Source organism: Dermochelys coriacea, chromosome 3 (assembly GCF_009764565.3).
Source record: "Dermochelys coriacea isolate rDerCor1 chromosome 3, rDerCor1.pri.v4, whole genome shotgun sequence".
Lineage (NCBI taxonomy): Eukaryota > Metazoa > Chordata > Testudines > Dermochelyidae > Dermochelys > Dermochelys coriacea.
This window is the reverse complement of record NC_050070.1, coordinates 44,057,183-44,078,720: the sequence shown is the minus strand read 5'-3', so window position 1 is coordinate 44,078,720 and position 21,538 is coordinate 44,057,183. Positions and strand designations below refer to the sequence as shown.

General features: G+C 39.3%; 1 protein-coding gene and 1 long non-coding RNA gene across 2 annotated transcripts in view; one reads left to right on the top strand and one right to left on the bottom strand.

Moving 5' to 3' along the window:
• CSMD1 (CUB and Sushi multiple domains 1) overlaps nt 1-21,538 on the top strand; it is a 2,060,919-nt gene that overhangs the window by 268,851 nt on the left and 1,770,530 nt on the right.
• Nucleotides 14,327-15,168, bottom strand: LOC122459250. The gene is made up of 2 exons (XR_006279794.1): nt 15,127-15,168; nt 14,327-14,455 (listed from the first exon to the last, which is right to left on the bottom strand). It is a non-coding gene; the product is annotated as an uncharacterized LOC122459250 (long non-coding RNA).

The window sequence follows — 21,538 nt, the reverse complement described above, 5'->3', positions numbered from 1 at the left end:
CCAAATTTATATCAGAATTTATATAATAGATAATCTGTTTTAGATAATCTTATAATAATTGTATTTACATTATGCTTTAATTTTTAAAAATTATTTCCTTAAAACTATGTGAATGTGTGCTTTTGAAAATATTGCATTTGAGGTTTATAAATACAACCTCTAATATGATGTGTATGGTTCAGATTTTGCCCTAGCTGCTCTCTCAAGAATGAAAAAATCACAGAGCTTGATCTTGGAGTCCTTACCCAGGCAAGATGTATTTATTCATCCCACTGCCTTCAGTGCTATATTGGCTCTGACGGTGTGTGAAAGAAGCACAAACCACCAAAATCTTGGAGCTTATGATTTTGCTCTTGCACAAAATAAGATATTGTATGGCAAGATGCATGAAATCTTGGTCATGAGAGCTCACCATTTGAGAAGCTAACTCTTCACAGATTGTGGATCTGGGACAACTTGGGATACTGATAGTGATTCAATATTTATGGATCCACATTGCGCTTAAGAAGTTTATGTAGAGGATCTCTGACTCACCATAGTAACTGGTGTGAAATTGTGACTTAGCCAGTTAAATCAAGTTGATTAGCCAGTTAAATCAGCTGAAAGATCCTTAAGATAATATTCATTTGTTAAAGTGCCCTGCTGGAGTTCATTAAATGCATCCGCTTGCAGAATTATATCCTGTTAACAAAAAAGTGGTCTCTGCTAATTATAGATTTTTTTGGTATAATTTTAAGTTTTTATTCTGTCTTAGCAGTTGTGTATTCTTTACAAAATTTGAATGAACTCTGAAGGCCAGAATATTTTAAGAATGACAAAACATATAAAACTGTCATATGCATTAAAATAATTGGCTTTTATAACTATTCTGCAGAAAATTGCTCATGTATCTGGGTTTGTCAGAGTACACTAGGTCAAGGATAGCATGAATGACAGTTAATTAGAGGAAGAGCAGTACCTCACAAAAAAGCTATAAATTAACTATTCAGCAGAGATGATTACACACAAGCAATACAAGTGCATTGTAAGGGGCACTTTGTGCGTCCACAGGCTAAAAATTGGATTTATGTAATCTTAAGGTTATGGCAGAAACACAGCAACAGGATTTTTTTAAAGAAGGACCTGAAATCTGATGTAAAACTTGCTACAATTCTGTTTATTAATGCATAACTTTTGTGCCCTTATGAGTACAGTATTACAAAGGACAGAGTTCAGTATGTGAGTTTACAAACCATATATACACTACTGCAATATCTAGGAACAAAAAAGCAATTTAAAGATTGAATTACAGCTTAAGATCAGAGTTTGAGGCTTAACTTTGATTTTTCTTTCTCTTGTTGGTTTCTAGCACATTATTTCAAATTACATACTGTGAAAAAATAATTCTCTTTATATATTTGTACATAATACGAAAGGAAGGCAGTATTATGTATTTGTGAGAGTTCCCATGCTAAATTCCAGTGCCTAATTGAAGTAATCGCTGTCTACTGTTTATATAATGTGATATGTAAGTAAATGTGTATATTATTTATCCAACAAACATTTGTACATTGCCTAGCACAATGACATTCTGATGTCAAATGTGGCCTCTAGATATTACTGGGATACAAATGATGTCTCCATTTATCACTGAACCATACACTAATTTTGAAAATATGAAGCTAAGAGGCAATAAAATTACCCTTTCAGACTAAGTCATTTCTGAAGTGCATCATTGTGAAAATGTAAATTGTTTATAATACTAAAAATAAGCTGTACATTGCTTCTTTCATCTGAAAGGATACATTAATATTTAGGGAAATTATATGCAAATTACTGCATCCACCACTAATCTACAACCCCCATTGGGATGAATTATTGCAGTTTAATTATACTCAGGAAAACTATACAGAAAGTTTAGGATAAAGCATGAAAAGCACCATAATATCCAATCACAGTAACAATTATACTTTGCTCCTATACTGCATCTTCCATCTAAGGATCTCAGTATGCTTTACTTAGTGTCAGAACAGCTTGATGAATAAAGTAATTATTAGCCCTATTTAACAGGAAACTGAGGCACAAGGAGGGTAAATGACTAGCCCCGGGTTATAAAGGAAGTTTTTTTGCAGAACCAAGACTAGAATCCAGATTGCCTAATTCCCTATTGTTTGCCTCAACAATAAAACTATCCTTTGACTCATCCTTTCAATTGAAATAGAAAGGGGAATTTATGAAGGAAGAATGTAATTGCTGACATTTAAGTTTTACTAGGACTACAGGTTTCATGTCATGGGATGCTTTATAAGCCCAAATATCCAGACTTTTTTTAACTCTGTCCGACAGATATTAAATATCTGTTTTTACTGAATAAAGCATATGGTGGTATTGGTATTATTTAGCAGCATGATCTACCACTGACCTGCTGTGTGATCTTGGGCAAATCACTTCACCCCTCTGGTCCCTTTCCAACCCTTGTCTGTTTGTCTCTTTCAACTGTAAACTCTGTGAGGCAGGAATTGAGAATGTTTTTGCAGAGCCTAACACAATAGGATCCTGGTCTCAGTGAGCATCTTTTGGCATTATATAACACGCCTATGCCCATTAATAGCACCACAGTTAAACTTTCTTTACTGTCTTTGATGTCAATCCAGTTTCTGCACATGTGCGTACTGGGGAAAAAAAACCTTAATTTCACTATTACATATCTCTAAATTTGCAGTTTGAGATCTTGATAGTACTGCCTCCATCTTTAGGCCATGCTGAATAAATACACAAAGTAAATCCCATTTTTGGCAATGGATTAAGTGCACTATATAGGTACAATTACATGGTATTCTGTCATCCTCCAAAACGTGTGAAACAGACCTAGCCAGTTTTGTAGTGCATAACTGTTTGAAAATGTGCATTATTTAAAATAATAACAATGCCTTGGACCTCACCCTTTTCATCTGAAAGCATACAATAATATTTAGTGAAATTGTACGTAAATCTCTTCATCCATTGCAGAAATACAATGTGATGAAGCACTGTAGATCTGTATGTCCTTTCTTTTTATGAGAAAGGACATTGTTTTACCTCCAATGACTGTGTTTAGCAACAGGCTTAAGTTACTCACACGCTGCTATAACAATCAAAACTTGAGGCAGTTAAAATTCTCGTTGACTTTGAGAGGATTGAGTATTATGTTAAGCCTTGTTATATTTATATGTAGGTAATAGGGACTTGTTTGACTACACAGGGGCTTTTGGTCTTTTTTACATATTCAATGACTCATTACCAGAATGAGTCAGGACTATCATACCTAGAATGCATGAACAAGTCTTTTAATATGTGTATATGCAGTATTGTGGATACTGAGGTCAGGAACACATTAAAAGTTCATACATACTTTTTTGTGGCTAGTCTGTATTTTTGACATTCTCAAGGGCTTTGGGTGCAGAAATCGATGGGCATATTATATTGATGTGTAAACTTTGATTTTTTTCATCAGTGACAGTTCTAGTACTATGACATTGACCAAAACTTCCTAAAGGTAGGTTCCTAAATCCATATTTTGGCACTTAAACAACTTAAGCACATTTAAAAATCAAGCCACTTATTTGGTTACTTAAATAAAGAGTTAGGCTGCTTTTTTCAAATGGGCCTAAAGAAGCCTAGCAACCAACTCCCACTGAAACCCCATGAAAGTTTAGTGTCTAACTCCTTTAGGCCTAAGAGATAATCCCAGTGTTAAAGCCTAATTTCAGGTGTCAGTTTTTGAAAATCTTCACCAGTATTCCTCATAATACTTAACACTTTCAGAATATCTCATATGAGACCACAACAGACTAGCAATTGCCAGTTCAAAATATGAACATGATTTATAGCATTCCATACACAGTGAATTTGAAAGTATCATGAATACTATAGTATCTTTTGTAGTGCCTAGATTAACTTGAGAAAACCTATGCAGAATTGTTGTGATTTATTGTGAGTCTAATAAATTTTATGTCTTCTTAAAGCAGTGACTTCAGGAGTCATGTGACTTTATGAGACACTCAGCTTCTTGTTTTTTCTCCTAAAGTAGGTTTGTAGTTCTCGTTATGGAGAAAAGCTTGAAAGGCCTAAAGTCTCAAAAAACAAAAGACAAAAGGAATTTTATTTTGAAAAATCTCATGATTTTTAGCCAATTTCATGATTTTTGGGGGGCCTGACTCATGATTTTTGAATGCTAGGTGTTCATCTTAAGTGGTATGTGACACACTTTTCCATTTACCAGAACTCATTCATTCAAATTATAGAGTAATAAAATTCAAAGTTTTAGTTTAAAAAGCAAATCTTCTGACAGGTAAGTATCCCTCCAGAAAATGGGTCTCATTAAAGTGGGGTGGGGAGAGAAGAATTGGGTATATTTTTTCACCTCATGGAATTTTTGGTATCACATGTCACATTATTTCTGCATTATGTAGGTTGGCAGAGCAGGGAGGTCTCAGGACTGTGATTCCTTGAGAGAGCAGAAGCCAATAAAGGATACTGTTTCCTTGTGTGAGGTGCCTCAGCCAGTATTTGAGGAGGGAGAGAGAAAGAAAGAGAACACTCTGGAGCTCAGGCACTGAGCATATATGTGTGGGGGAGGGAGAAGGTAAGGTTATGTTGCTCTCCACATTAACACAAAGAGACCTTGTGTTAAACAAATAATCTTCTTTACTTGCAAGCTTACGTCCAACTAACAACACACAAACCAGATCCCTAGATGCAACAGGCAACTACCTATTCTGTTTGGCCTTCAGAACACTGAACTGAATATTAGCATATAGTGGTTTAAGAAAGGGAGAAGCCCAATGGGCAAATGCCTGGTTGCCCCAGTATGTGTGTTTCTACAAACCCAGGCACACTTCAGCATTCAGTCGTAACTTAAATATGTCTGTTTCCACAAACATAAAAGTAGAAGACAACCAAATACAATTATAATGTGACTTTCTCTCTCTCAGAAGTGCATGTGATTTCATTTGATGTTAAGGAGATCTTCATCTGCAGCGGAGGGCAAAATTCAGTCCCTGGAGTTGTAACATATGTTTTTATTTCGGAAGTACAGAAGCTAGTGCTTCACTGTGCTTCACTTAAATAAATAAAGTTTCAGCTTTAAAAGCATGGCTAAATAAATAAATATATTGGTAGCATTTTATCAACAGCAACAACAAAGTCACAAAAAGCTTAATAAGTAGTTGAAAATGCTTGATGTGTAAAAACCTCCATCATTTTTATGAGCTCATCATTGGAGTAGTGTCTAACCAGTGAAAGAGAATTGTAAAACATCTTCAGAGAATTCCATTATGTTGAGCAAAATCAGTTTGCAGTATAAGATATATATGTTCTACCTTTTGTAATATCAGATGTTTTTAAGGGGCAATATCAGATATTGTTAATTTGATAAAATATACTGGGCCAAATTCACCTCTTGTCCATTTTCTATTTTAAAGATCTTAGATTATTTTCAGAGGGAAATCTGTGTAATTTTGATAGTTCTAATGGTGTTGTTTCAGAGGCTTAAATAAAAATCAATATTTCCCCCCGGGCAGATAAAAAAAAGCATCATGAAGCTGTTTCATGTATAGCAATCACTGTACTTAGATATAGTTTAATGATGCAAACACTACTATATAAAAGTTACATATGTCTGCTAAGTACCTAAAATATATATGAATACAGATTATCTCTGAATAGAATACCTTGAACATTACTGACAATTTGTGTGATATGAGACCATAATGTGTGGGAAAGGCTAGCTTCTTCCCTTTAGAAACGTATTAAATAATTTGTCCAGTTATGCTCTGACTTATACTGAGTGCAGTTAATTTGGAATTTGCCCTTTCACTTCTAGGGAGTCCAAAATGTAGCAGAAATCAGTAATCCATAGGATGCTGGATTTCTATTGTGTACTTGAAATGTGTGCTTCAGGTTTTCTTATTAAACAAATATCCTAACTTTCATTTACTAATAGCTCTAAATAATTTTCTACTAACTGACCACTAAAACTATTATAAATCTATTAATATGCTTAATTACTATTGTATTTTGACAGAATAAAATAAAGAAATGTTAAGACAACTAAATTAATCAGTGTTAAATGGTTACCTCAAGAACAGAGTAAAGACAGATTATTTTTATATTGACTGTAAAGCGCCTTTAGCTTTTAACATGCCTAGTGGGGAAGAGAGCTGTAGTATAATTTTTCTTGCATTGAAAGAGATGAGGAAAGAAATGCAATTGGGGGTTGGGGGGCTGTGTTCTTAGGAGGCAATCCTGCCACTTTCCTTTCTTAACACCCCCAACCCCAACCATTCTGCAAGCACACAGGGCTCTAAGTACAGAATCGACTAATGCAATATTTAAGCTGCAGGGTATGGGGGGGAGGAGTTGGTGTAGTTGGGAAAAGTGGTGTACCAGGTTAGTGCTGAAGCTGGAACCAGTACATTCAGGAATATGCAAAACCACTAGCAATTAGCTGCTTAGATACTATGGTGACTGATGGGTGCCATAAAAACCTTAGGATAGATACAATTCCCTTGCATAGGGATAGGTGCTGTTACAGGAGTGCTCTCTCTGTATGAGGCCACTGAAGCTGCTAACTGGAAAGGAAATAATGTTTTCCTTCTCTGAATACCCCAGGGAGTGTCCCATGCACAGGAACTAGGATTTGACCCTAGGGCTGAGCAGCCACTAACTTAGAAGGAGTGCAAAAAAATACCAAAAATAAGGTGGTACAGGATGATCTCAATCTGATTTGATGATTCCTTGAGTTGGGTTTGGGTTTGGACCCATTTGCTGATAGGATTGGGGTCTCTGGGTGGATGCTGCTAACAGCTCAGCTAAGCAGTCCATTCATTGTGCCTGTGATCCAGAGCTTGTTCACTTTGTAGCTGTAAAACAAAGCTCTGATATCTTTTCAAATTTTGTATCTTTTTGGTAATATGCAGTAAGTCTCAGCAAGGAGACTATGAAGATACATGTTTAATATTTCATTTTCTTTATTGGCTTTCCCTGCCTATAAACAAAACAATGTTTCATTTTTTTAGGGTGTGCTTCTATCCCTTTTTCAAATGACTTCTGTTGTTCCCATAAACTCTCTACCCTGTCCCTATTTCAAGCTGATTTGTCCATTCACAGTTGCCCACATTTCCTTATTTATAGCATTATTTTTTGAGCAGCAAGTGCCACTCCATAAGCAAACTGATTTCAATGGAAAGGAAGTTTTGTACCCACTGATATATTACAAACTAGTAGTCGCTTATTAACTAATGAACTTAATTCATCTGAATTCACATTTGAGTCTGTAATGCAAACAGATATTTTTAAATAAAATTAAAGTAGTAGGAAAGGGAAAAAGTTCTGAAATATTAGAAATTGAAATGGAGAACATTGCAAAAGGGAACAGTTTAGAAAGGAGACAGCAAGTGGCCTGTGTAGTATAGCAAGGGCCTCTACAAAGAGGAGATTTGTTTATTTTGTGGTTGGATCTGGTTTTGAATTGGTCATTCCAAAACACCAAAAGCTGAGAAGGACTATATGTGGTACTGTAGGTGAATACTTCTGGTAATCTGAGTGGGATATACTCACACATGTAAAGACTGCTAAATTAGATCCCATTAAATTAATAGCACCAAAGAGAATTGGGAGACTAAGCACCTTTTGAAAAATAGCCTAGACATTTATGAACCTAAGTCTCATTGAAAATCTTAGGCCCATAATTGTATAGGCCCAGATTTTTAAAGGTATTTAGTCATTGCTGCACTCAACACTTCAATGCTTAACTGATTTAACAACCTACATTTCCTTTGAAAATGTTATTCTTTGTCTATAAACAAATGAATGGATTGTACCATATGTACCATATATAGTCTTTTAAACTGTGTGATAGATATTGTATAATAAGGATAATATTTTAAAATTCAGCTGATATATTTTTCATAAATCTTTTTGTAATGAAACAAAATTAGGGAAAGTGTGAATTAGACCTGTCTTGCTCTTTCTTCTTTTAACTTTATTTTACATTTTATTTTGCATATCATCTTTTCCCTAATTCTTCCTCATCCTAATTTTATTATCCAAACTCAAAAGCAAATTAGGTGCCTTGGAACATTGAGTAAGACATGTGCCTGCCCCAGAAAGCTTACAGTCTGAATAAAGAGAAGACAGAGAGAAAACAAAAAGGAAAACAGACAACCAGATAGCCTGGTGATGACCAGGGACAAACACCTCTATCCTCAGAAGACACATAGCACTGTTCATGGATAGGGTAGAGAGCAAAACTATTTCTGAAGATTCCTAGGTTGGCTTCAGTCCTAAACCAGCCAATTTGAGCATTCTTGTTACCTGAAAATTTCCTTTTCATTCTACTTGCTCTTTTGGCTGCTGTCAGTTGAAATAAGAAACTATGGACTAAGTTTCACCGCATGAGCTGGTGACTAATAGGAAATATATTATAATGAACCTGCTGGATCTATACTGGGCACTATTAATCCTCATTGCAACACCCAGCTAAGGTTCCTGTCAACTGCTCTTGGGGCAGTCTCTCTAGAGGTCCCAGCTTTCTCCTAACTGATCTCTCTTTACTGGAGAAGACTCCAGTGAGGTCTTCAGTCTCTTCCCTGCCACAGTGACACCCCCGATTGGCATCCAGCTGCATTGCAAGGGTGGAGAAAGTAGCTCTGGCTGCTCCGCTACTTGATTCCCCTGCTGAGAACCCTGGGAAGAACAGGGTAGGAAGTCTGCCTGAGCCTAGGGAAATAGTTAAGATGGTGATGGTGGCTTCTTGAAATAATGTGTTCAGCCCTCAAGCTGACAATGTTGGACGTTGCTTGTGTATTTTATTTCATATAATCTATGAAGTAATGTTTGGGCACCTGCTATGAAAACAATGGTATGTGTTAAGTTTTTACTTTTACCATATTATCTCCTTTAGTGTATGTTACTATGACCAATCATGTAATCTCTGTATGTTGGAGGTGGGGGAAAAAAGGCTTGGGGCCCAGTTCTGGGAGGTGCGCAGCACACTCATACTATGTCATCTTCAGAGGGTGCCTGCAGTGCTTAGCACCTTGCACGAGGTATTCAGCAGCATTTCAAAGGATCACACCTTTGGAGAGGATTTCACAGGAGAAAGATTGTGAAAAGAAAGTAACTGATTTATGTTGCCTCTGAGGCACTGACTAATTTTGAAACAAGAATAATGGACTGCACTTGAGAGGACTAGTACCTAAGCAGTTTTGGTCAGAACTTCTTTACACAAAAGATATATATGTCAAAGTCAGCGACAGAAGTAAGTTGTTAACATCAATTGAAGAGCGAGTGAATGATGGTTATTTTTTTAAATGGAAAGCAACACTAACTCAATCTGAGGGGTTAAGATGATGAAATAAAGATTGATTTTTAATTCCTGAAATTCTAGAGAATGGGCAGTGATGAATCACCTCCATCTCATTGCTTCCTATTAAGTGGTATTTATTTTCACAAGTGCAGAGGGAGGAAATGTGCAATTGTGGTATTTGTATAATGTTTTGGGTGGTACTTTTTTTTCTTTGCTGTAAAAACTGAGGTATTTCTCATATTTTTAAAATTCAGACATCTAGTAGGTGTTGAATGGTGACATAATCCAATTGTAATATACAACATTAGTGGTAAAATTAAATGAAAATATATTTGTATAGTCAATTGTAGAACATTTCTTCAAATTGTAAGAATAAAGGTGGATGTAATTTCCTTCATGGAAATTGCCTCAAACATTTAGATGTTAAAACTGTTTTACAAATGAGGCTCTGGCATTTACATTCTAACATGGAACTAAAAATCAATGTTGTTGTTTCTTTTTAAGGAAGCAAGCCAGTGTTTCTATTTTAAGGGTTAAAATGATACATAACAGACAATAATGGCTGTGTATCACCTTCATAAGAGGTGAAGCTTCTTTTTTTAAAAGTATAGACCAGAACAAAATACAATTTCAAAAGAGGGTACATATGGGCTTTCACCAAAGCCTATTAAAGGCAACAGAAAGACTCCCATTGACTTTAGTAGACATTGGATCAGACCATACATGACCAAGTGATCTTTTCAGATTTAAGTGCAAATTTCAAGAACATGGGTTGTATTTTGCTTAAAAGAGAGAGTGTCCTCACATGAATGTGTTTGTTGAGCTATTCATGTCAAAGACACATTTTGAAAGTGATTTGTTACAACTAAGGAGGGTTTTTGTCCTAAACTAAATCTAATTATTTTTCATTTTCTATTGCTTCTTCAGCAAAGAAAATGATTATGGGGATTCTACATAACTTTTTCATCAGTTTTTTTTATTATTATTTTTGTCTTGCCACTTAAAAATAACAATACATAATGTAATGGTGCCAGCTTCATTTTGTCAGAACCCATGTCATTTATGATGAAAGATAAATTGTAATTTAGTAAATGATGGGAAAATTTCAATATGTTTTGTGCATTAGATCAAATCACTTATTTAATTCTATCAATTTAAGAGAACACATAAAAAAAAAGAAAATATTTTTGATTGCAACAAATCCAAAATGGTCACTGTTTCTCTTTAAAAGAAATGGTAAAAATAGCATCGACTTTAGAATACTGGAAGAGTTTTATTAAAATGAGATAGAGAGACAGAAAGAGAGCCAGTAGAAAGGTTGACAGAAAAGAGAAATGTACACTCAAGCCATGCAGACTGAAGAATAACCAGAAATATGCAGTCCTAAGGGCAGAGAGGAGAAACAATATGAGGGAAAACATGAGAATGAGAGTACATGAAAGAAGGGCACATAAAGGTGGAGCGAAGTACTTCTATACAAATGTAGCACAGTAACTTGGTATCATGTAAGTACAAATATTCAGGGCTTGATACTGCAGGGTGTTGAGTGCCAGAAGCTTAGCATTCCATACAGACCCAAAAATATGTGTGAAAAGTAAGAAAAATACCATATGAGAACACATTTTTAGAAACTAACCCATGACTAAAAGCATCATTTAAAAATTCAAAATAGTATCCTTTTTACAGAAAATAGTGAACGTGGAAGCATGTGTGTGAAGGTGAATAATTTCTTCCTACCATGACAACATATTGATGACAAAGCTAAATCAGGAAAGGGCATTCTGTACTGGTTCAAAATCAGGACTAGGATAGTTTAAAGGAATAGAAGGACAAAACACTTGGCTCCTCCGACAAAGCAAATCTTGGGAAAATGCATGATACATGTAAGTAAAAAAAAATAAAATAAAATAAACACTACATGTTCATAGAAGACCTAAAGGAGAGATACTAAAGAAGTGTGTATTGCTATGCTTTTCCAACATTAATTTTAGCATTTTATTCTATGGCACCAACAGAACTGATTGGAACATTTTTGACATTTTTTTTCATTGAAATGAACTGTTTTGTCAAAGCTGAAACGTTTCAGGGAGATGTATCTATTTTTGATGGGAAGGTCTCTGAGGCTCAAGGTTGACTCTCTGCTGTGAGAAAGTTAGAGAACCCCCCCTCCCCCAAAACCCAGACCCTTTCAATCCAAAAATGAACAATTCAACAGGGTGCTGTTTTATGAAAACATTTGCAAAGTTGTGTTTTCATTCCAATGGAGAACAAAAACAAATTTTAAAACCTAAAAAGTTGTTGCAAATGGAATTGTCATTTTCTAGCCAGCTCTAGTCACCAGCTATGTATGCAAGGTCCTTCCTGATTAGATCCATAAAGCCATAACCTACTCATTTAAATCACTCCTGAAGAATCACTTATTCCACAAAACCTACTGCAAACTTGCTGACAAAGTCATCTACTTATCACTTATGTATTCTTCTTGACTGAACTGATTACTTTTATGAAAGTAGGGGGTTCAAATTTTGCGAGAGAAGGGTGTAAAGACACTGGAACTGAAGCTGAGAATAGACTTGGAGGAAGAGTAGTGGGGTGAATTGGAAAAAAAGGATGGCAGGAGGAAAAATGAATGTGTTTTTAACTTAAAAAACAGCATACAACCAATAAGACCTATAATCATCCTGGCCCCAATTCAACGAGGTATTTAAAAGCATGCTTAACTTAGGACATGGCTACACTTGCAGATGTAGAGCGCTTTAAATTAAACTAGCCTTTGGAGAGCACAGTAGGGAAAGCGCTGCAGTCTGTCCACACTGACAGGAACAAGCACACTGGCATGGCCACATTTGCAGCACTTGCAGTGGCATTGGGAGCCGTGCATTATGGGCAGCTATCCCACAGAGCATCTTTTCCCATTCTGGCACTATGGATTGTGGGAAGGGCGTGAAGGGGGTGGCACATTCTGGGTCCTGTCCCAATGCCCCGTGATGCATCGGTTCGCATCCCAGCAATCCTTGTGCTTCCATCCACATTTGGCGCCATCTTTCAACGTTTTTTGTACTGCGCACTCTGTCTTCCCTTTTGGTCTGCGGGAATGGAGCCCGAACTGCTGAGGAGTATGCTGACGAGTCTCACCAGCACATCATATTTGGCAGTCAAGTTATTCCTTATGATCCAAAGTGATAGTGAGGGCTCCAATGATGAGATCAATTTAAGTAACACATATGACATGAGTTTGCTTGTGGCATTCACCACATGCTCACCACCATGGAATGCCACTTTTGGGCTCGGGAAACAAGCGGTAAGTGGTGGGATCACACCATTATGCAAGTCTGGGTTGACGAGCCATGGCTGCAGAACTTTCAGATGAGAAAAACCACTTTCATGGGACTCTGTGAGGAGCTCGCCCCCACCCTGTGGTGCAAGGACACGAGATTGAGAGGTGCCCTGACGGTGGAGAAGTGGGTGGCTATTGCAGTCTGGAAGCTGGTAACTCCAGACAGCTATTGATTGGTCACTAACCAGTTTGGAGTGGGGAAGTCAACCGTTGGAATCATGTTGATTCAAGTTTGCAGGGCCATTAATCGCATCCTGTTCAGAAGAACCATGACTCCATGTAATGTGCATGACATTGTGGATGGCTTTTCACAAATGGGTTTCCCTAACTGCAGAGCGGCGATAGATAGCACACCTATTCCAATTCTGGCACCAGCCCACCTAGTCTCTGAGTATGTTAATAAGAAGGGGTATTTCTCTATAGTTCTCCAGACGCTTGTGGATCACGGTGGGTGTTTCATGACATTAACGGACGGTGGCCCAGCAAGGTGCATGACACATGCATTTTTCGGAACACTGGCCTGTCCAGGAAGCTGCAAGCTGGGACTTTTTTCCCAGGCCAGAAGATCACCCTAGGGGAAGTCGAAATACCCATTGTGATCCTTGGAGACCCCGCTTACCCTTTAATGCCATGGCTCATGAAACTCTAAACTGGGAACCTTGACAGCAGCAAGGAGTGGTTCAACAACAGACTGAGCCAGTGCAGAATGACTGCGGGATGTGCTTTTGGCCATTTAGAGGGCTGCTGGCGCTCTCTGTATGGGAAACTGGACCTGGTCGATAACAGCATCCCTGCGGTTATATCCGCGTGCTGTACCCTCCATAACATTTGTGAAGGGAAGGGTGAAAGATTCACTCAGGCATGGAACTTGGAGGTTCAACACCTGGAGGCTGAATCTGAACAGCCAGAAAGCAGGGCTATTTGAGGGGCCCAGCGCGGGGCTGCAAGGATTAGGGATGCCTTGAGAGAGCAATTTGAGGCTGAAAGTAATGTCTGGTGCCCTGCATGAGAGTTAAGAGCAGCAGTTCCAATGTTAGTAGGAATCTGTGTTTGCTATGCTGACTTGCAGTGCCTGTTTCTTTCCTGGACTAAGGTATCTTTTACTTTATGCAATAATAAATCATGTTTTCAAAGCCAAAAAATCTATTTATTGAAAAGAAACACAACTGCTTGGTAAACAAAAAGGGCAAGGGGGTGGAGTGGGGAATGGTACAATCACAGATTTGCGTATGTCCTGTTATCATACTCAGCCTTCCTGTCTGGAGTGCTGTGCAATGAGTGCTGCACTTCAGGATGGCTATACTGCATGGTGATGGGGGTTGAATGCAGTGGGTAAGGGTTGTAGTTTTCAAGGCTGGGTAGTGAAGCTACAGGTGTTGGAGGCAGCTGGTGGCTTTAAGAACCCGGATGTTGGGGAAAGTGGATTGGAGGTGACATGGGGACACAAGGGAAAGAGTTTTGGGACAAGGGCTGCAGGGTGGGTCGGGCACAGTAGTGCTCCGCCTGCATGGCTACGAGCACCTGGATTGAGTCTGCTTGGCGCTCCATTATGCTTATCAGCTGATCCGTGCTTTGCTGCCAGAGTACCGCGCTTTTGTGCCGGCGCTACTCATTCTGCTGGCAGATCTTCCTTTCACTGTCCCGCCACCCCTACACTTTTCGATTTTCATTACTTCAATGCTGCATTACTTCATGCAACATGTCTTCCTTGCTTCTACGTGGCCTCTTTCTGATTCTTTCGAGTCTTTCAGCTGGTGATAACATGGATGGCTGAGATCTCAAGGTTGCATCTGTAAAGGCAAAACGCAACACTTAACAGAGGCAGCATTGTTCACACCAGACAGAGCAATTATTCCCCCACACTTAAGGGCAAGCACAGTGTATGCAAAAGCATAATTTGCCCGTCCCAAAGCAAGCACACATAACCCACAGAAGCCCCAAAATGGCAAGTAAGCATAGGGTCAAGCATGACTGATTGCTTGTTTCATGACTGTACTGTCCTCTGGGTTTCTGTGCCTGGGGGAGAGCCAACAGTGGCAGGGGACCCCTATACTGAACACCGCCCCCACATTTTCCATAGGAGATAATCCTAGAAGATATCTCGCTGCTGAGGGTGACCTGGGAAGCAAGGGAGGGTCTTCTACTCCAATGCAGATTCCGCCCTGGCCCATATGCAGCTTGCCTGTGTGCAGCAATGGTCCCCCCGCCCCTCATGGCACAGTAGCATGGACAAGTTAGCCTTACTGGGACAAGGAACACAATGGCTCTCCTGAGAAACCTGCGCAAGCGCATTGCCCAAGTTCTGGATGAGACCTTTGAAGAGATCACTGAGGCCAATTACCGCAATGTGAGAGAGCACACCAATGCCCTATTCCGCATTTAGGCATGCATGTAGCTCTAACCCTCCTCACCCCAAGAGCCCGCACCGAATAACTTCCTTCCCAAAATAAAAGCTGCTTACCGAGAACCTCCTCTGGTGTTTGTCTTTTCCCAAGCACTGGCCACTGCGACTGGCTACCTTCCTCCTGGCTTGAGAACAGCTCCTGACTGCATGCATCTAGGGATTCCAGGGTGTCTTCCTCCACCTTAGCACCCTCGCTCCCTCTTTGCTGCTCCTCCTCCTCCCCTTCTCCCGCCTTGTTGAACTGGGCTCTGAAGTGTCCATGGTGGTACTTGGAGTGGAGGTGGGGTCGGTCCCAAGTATCACGTCCAGCTCTTTGTAGAAATGGCAGGTCACAGGGGCAGCACTGGAGTGGCTGTTTGCCTTGCGGGCTTTGAAGTAGGCATTCTGCAGCTCCTTCACTTTAATCCTGCACTGCAGTGCATACTGATGATGACCCCTTTCCATCATGTCCCTTGATATCTGCCCGAAGGTATCATAATTCCTACGGCTGGAGCTCAGCTGGGACTGGACAGCTTCCTCCCCCCAAACACTGATGAGGTCCAGCACATCGCCACTGTTCCATACTGGGGATTGCCTGGCGTGTGGAGGCATGATCACCTGGAAAGATTTGCTGAAAGCACTCCACGCCTGGCTGAGCAAACAGGAAGGGGATTTTCAAAATTCCCAGAAAATTTAAAGCGCAAGTCTGATGGTTGGTCATCTGAGGGCAGGGCAGTAGAGTTCAAAGTGATGACCAGGGTGGTGAGAACCGGCATTGTGGGACACTTCTGGAGGCCGATCAGAGTGCACTAACAGACCAGGGTATCCACACTGGCACCGTGGCGCTCCAGCGGGGGCACACAAAACGTTATTCCACTCGCCGAAGTGGAGTACCAGGAGCAGACCAACCGCAGAGTCAGAGCACTCTACATGCCTTGCCAGTGTGGATGGGTAGTGAACTAGTGCGCCCAGGGCTCCTTTAATGCGCTGTAACTCGCAAGTGTAGCCAAGCCCTTAAAGTATATGAGTGCTCTGTTAATTTTAATAGGACTTAAAGTTAGGAACATGTTTAAGAACCTGTCTGAATTAAATCTGAATGTTTTAGCCCTTTTCCTCTTCTTTAATATTTTTAGATTGTAAATTCATTGGCCAGTGTCTTCTGTGTTTGGAAAGTTCCTAGAATCTGTTCAGCACAAGGACTATCTAAATAATAATTATGCACAAAAATTATGTTAAAATAGCATTGTTAAGGTTGCAAAGTCCAGCACTCAAAAGTTAGGAAGTGCCTGGGCAACCCTGATTTAGCCACATTGTGGATATGTAGAATCATACAGTCTTTAATTACATCATTACATACTATTTTTTTCAACAGGACCCCTGTGCCTTATTCTGTGCACAGGATGGATGATGCTCAATTAATGAGCAGCTGTTGAATATTTTGTTTTCTCCTCATTGTTCAATGGGTTTCTGTAGGCCTTATTTACTGCACACTATTCAAACCCTGCTCTGAAGACAGACTAATTAATTTTCTCATGGGCTGTTCTTTGATGATCATGACTATAGAACCCAAGTGCTTCACAAACATTAATTAATTAATTGTCACAAAACCTCTTAGTTAAGGGGGTAGTACAGATGGGGAGCTGAGACATAAAGAGATTGAGGTCAAAAAATCCACTAATTTTGGGGGCCTAATTTGAGATTCCGGTGATCTGATATTTCAGAGAACTTAGCACAGTATGGCACTTATATATTCAGGCACAGCTCCCGTTGACTTCAGTTGCAGTAGAAGGGCTCAGCACTTCTGCAAATCAGGCCCCAGTGTCTCAATGTGTGCACCCTGAAAATGAGAAATATAAAATTAGTGACCACCAGTGAAAAGGTTGGTTAAAGTGACTTTTTTAGCATCATTCAGAACTCTGTGGCAGAGGCAGGGATAATGTCCAATTCCAATCCAGCATCCAACTGTCTTAACCTTGAGACCATCCTATCTCTTTTTGGAGTCCCCTGCCTCATTCACTATACACCTTTTTGCTTCTGCAACATTAAGTCAGTGGTCCTACAGACAGTAGCTTCCTTTACGTTACAATCCTGGTTCATCCTCAAGGCATGACCCTCTTGTATGATGAATGAGGTAATGGTCTTTGGGAAAAATAGTATGTGATCATGTAACTGAAACTTATCATAATGTATATGCACAAGGAGGCCAAAATATGCAGAAAATGCATATGCACAAAGAGGCCTCTGCAACCTTAACACTGGCTTCTCCTACCTTTTGTGTGCTTGACATTACAACCTTAATAAAGTTCTTTTAACATAGATTTTTGGGTGTATGTAATTTTCTAAGTTTTCTTTAAAAAGTACAAACTGAAATAACAGAAATTCCATCATCTTGACTCCAACATGATTCATCAGAAGGGTTGGAACAATTATATCTGCTGCATAAACATCTGCAACTTGAGCTTATAGAATGAGTAATAGCAATAGAATTGTCATCCTCTGTGTGGGCCAGCAATATAAGAGAATTAGACACGCTTTGCCAGTGGGTTTCACAGATATTTACTGAAAGCAGAAGAATCATGAGACTCAGGAATCTTGGGTTCTATTCCAGGCTCCGGAGGGAAGTGTGTTCCACTGGGCTCATAGTCTTGTACCCATTTCCCTGGAGCTTGCCTCTTCCCCTCCAACCTCTCTTTCCCACCACAGGCTCCTTATTCCAATCCCATTGTCTTCCATCCAGTTTCAGCCTCCTTGCCCATCCAATCCTAGTCTGACCCTTCAGGCTTGCTATCCAAATCTTATTCTCCCCTGCTGATGCCCATTTCCCCCCTTCACAGATCTGGTCCCAATTTCCTTGCACAGCCAATCTCCCAGTTCCCCTCCTTCCACCACAGCTCTTTGTCACCACACTCTTTACCTAACTAGTCTCAATTCCCCGTTTCTGGTTCCTATAGGGTGACCAGATGTCCTGATTTTATAGGGACAGTCCCGATTTTTGGGTCTTTTTCTTATATTGGCTCCTATTGCCCTCCACCCCCTTGTCCTGATTTTTCACATTTGGTGTCTGGTCACCCTAGGTTCCTTGTCCAATCTCACTGTCCCCCTCTCACATCCCTCCCCTGTTTCCCTCAGTGGCTATGTCATAACATCCATGCCCAACCCATCCCAGCCTACATTCTCCTCCATCTCCCAGTCATAGTTTCTCTGTTTCCCAGACTCACCAGATTGCTTACCCCAATCTACTCCTTTTCTTCCTGGCATCTGGCTTTGTCCCCTCTGCATTCAAATCAAATGCTTTTCTTTTCTTTGCAGCCTTGGTGCCAGCAAGGGGGTCACTGTCAGCACAGGAAAGGCTCCCTGTTCTCAGTTAGAGTGTCTAGCACCTCCCTAACTTGGAGAAACCATTTCAGGAACAGTCCTTCTGAGCCCCTGTAGCCCTGGCATGGAGCACACAGAGCCACTCTGTGAGGATGGCACTTGCACGGTCTGGGCAGCACTAAGAGCTGTGAGAGGATTGAGCATATTCAGTGAGGACAGAATCTTCAGAGATTTTAGCTGTTGAATTCCAGCACGTTTTTATTGACTATCTGCAAACTGCAGTTCTTCAGAGACTTATTACTTCGGCCAAATTTGGGTTTATTTGCATGTAGATACCAAAGGGAACATTCTTCACACCTTTGCCAAATTTCAGGCCCCTGCTCCAAGCATGGGGACACTAAAGCATTTCTAAAAAAGTCACAGTTTTTTTTAAGATGGGCAAAACAACATATTTTCCCCTAGCCTTGTTTTCAGAAACAGCCGACCTTTTCCAAAATGAATTCAGCCTCAGGGAGACATCTGGTTCTGGAAAATTTCAGCCCAAATGGTTAAAATTTGGCAAAGTTTTAAGCCACAGAAAATAGTCTTATAATGGGAAGTGTCTGGCAACCTTAACAATAGGCAGTACTACCAGTCCGACCTATGATGATAAGTGTTATATTTGGACTGACCAGTGATGGGAATAAACATGTGGGCTGATTTAAACAGAGCTATTTGCTCGTGACTTTCCAGTTCTGAGGTGGGGCTCTGCTCTGAGGACAGAGTGCCCAATCATTTAAAGGGGCAGAACATCACATTCCTCCACCTACTTTAAAATACTTCCCAATTAGATGCACATTATTATTTACATGGTGAACATAAAACATTGTATAACCCAACTAAAAATTGCAGTTGGGTTACCACAGACTGTCAATTTGAAAGGGATTATTCCTCCCCAGAATAGCAACTCACTAGTTAAACAATTTATAAATTCAGACACACCACTGGTTTTTGCATTCCCTTTAGGTAATATGTTAATATGGTGCAATATTGTCCAGAACAGCAGGAACAGTTGATGGTAAGGAATCAGTTGCATCTGATACCAAAGATCTTTCTTATCTTTCAATAAGTCTTCAAAATTAAGAATTGTAACAGGATGAGGTTTGATCAGAGAAACAACAAATCCTGCTGGAACTTCCCTGGACTTTGGAGGCTGCCCCCGGTCCATATGTCATTTCCATGGATAGTTTTCCTAAAAATGGCACAGATCCCGTGCATTTTACAAGTTCTTGAGGTACAATTTCATTCTACTACAATGGTTGCAAATCCATACTAAGTTTCCTACTTGAAAAAAACAAGGATGAGATCCTGAAGATACTGAACAGAGTTCAGTGCTCTTTGGAAAACATCCTTGTTACAAGACTGGATCAAGAAGATTATCTTCAAAATTTGGGCTTTATCTTGCAACGTTTGGCAGACTATGGACTGAGAGTATGTCAAGACACGTGAACATAGTAACAGACAAGTTATTCAGTTTTAGTGCAATGTCTGCCTTACTTTCATTAGAATTCACTAGGTGGGTTAGTGAAAGCAAAGTAGAGACAAAGCAAGGTTACCTTGAAGAGGAAAGAAAGAGGAAACAAAATTACATAGATTAAATAAATGTAACATTCTGGTTTTTAACCAACCTCCAGACTTTGTTTTTGTATGAAATAAACAAAAAAAAATGTTGTGACAAGGTATCCATTATAGAATGTTTCCACTTGCTCATAATCCAAATTTATAGAAATATACCAAAAGGTCTTAAATTAAATGTTTGTCTACATGTGAAAATTAATCTCGAATAAGACAGGGTGCAAATTTAAAACAGATTATCTATTCCTGATTAACTTCATGTATGAGGGCTCTTTGGCTGAAATAAGAGTGCTTTATTCCAAATTAGCTTGATCCACAAGCTAATTCAGAATAAGGCACTTTTATTCAGGAATAAGAGTACCCATACATGGAGTTAATCAATCAGGAATAACTCCCTGTATAGACAAGCCCAAATTCATGCCTTAATTGTTGCAGATTTGTATTAGTAATAATGATTCAGTCATTTTTTAATTTTGTTTACATTTTCATGGGTATTGTGGAACCCACTAATATTAGAACACTAAAAGAATTCTCCTTGAAAGGTCCACCTACTCTTCATCTTTTGTGCAAATACTTTTGTTATACAAAAATTCCTTCCCATAATTACTTTCACCAGTTTTTGTCTCTAGTTTTGCTCTCATTTCACATCTCCACACATGCATCTGATGCACATATGTTGAAAATATATATATTTTCTTAAAGATACCATCTTGGGTCACGAATTCTGTAAATGATCACAACCTTTTTGAAGACAAATATTTTAAAGACTAAATCTGTTGGAGCAGATTATCTGTGAAATCAGCAGTCATGTGTAAGTTTGCTTCAAGGAACATCTTCTCACCCTGCTAACATGGTATTTCAGCCTTTCAGATATTTTTCTCACACTGCAGTTAGCTATTACCCAATTATTTCATAGCTTGCTGTGTCTTACTTGCCTAATTGAACTAATGTTTTATGAAAAAAATATGTTGTTTTATCTGCTGCATAGTGTATCGTTGTGTCACAGTGAAAAATACACTGTGTTAATGGATGTTCAGAAAAATGACTGTCAAAAATATCTTAGTATTTCACATTTAATATCCTGATTTCCTTATTAAAGTTGATAGTTCGTGAGATGCTCTAACAACGAATATTGGCAGCTAAACCTGGTATCTGGAAATCATACTGCTAGTAGGGGATGGGGTTTCCATTATGTTGTACATCATCTCTGGCTATTGGAAAAAGCAAAGATTGTGTTCAAAGAGTCAGAGTCAATTGGTAATTTTGCTTGTGATATAAATCCAGACTAGAGTATAGCTTGTATCTCCACATCCATGCTGAGTCTAACAAAAAGGTGCTTTTGACCCTAAAAGGTTGCTGCTGTGCTGTGAAGTCAGTGGGAGTAGTTCAGCAGTACACTGTGGGAGTAGTTCAGCAGTACATAGTGGGAGTAGTTCAGCAGTACACTGATTTAGGAGCTGTGGGGAGAAGGATGACCTTGTGGTTAAGGCATTGGCTGGGGACTTGACAGATCTAGGTTTAATTCTGGGTTCTGACACAGGCTTCCTGTGTGACTTCTCAG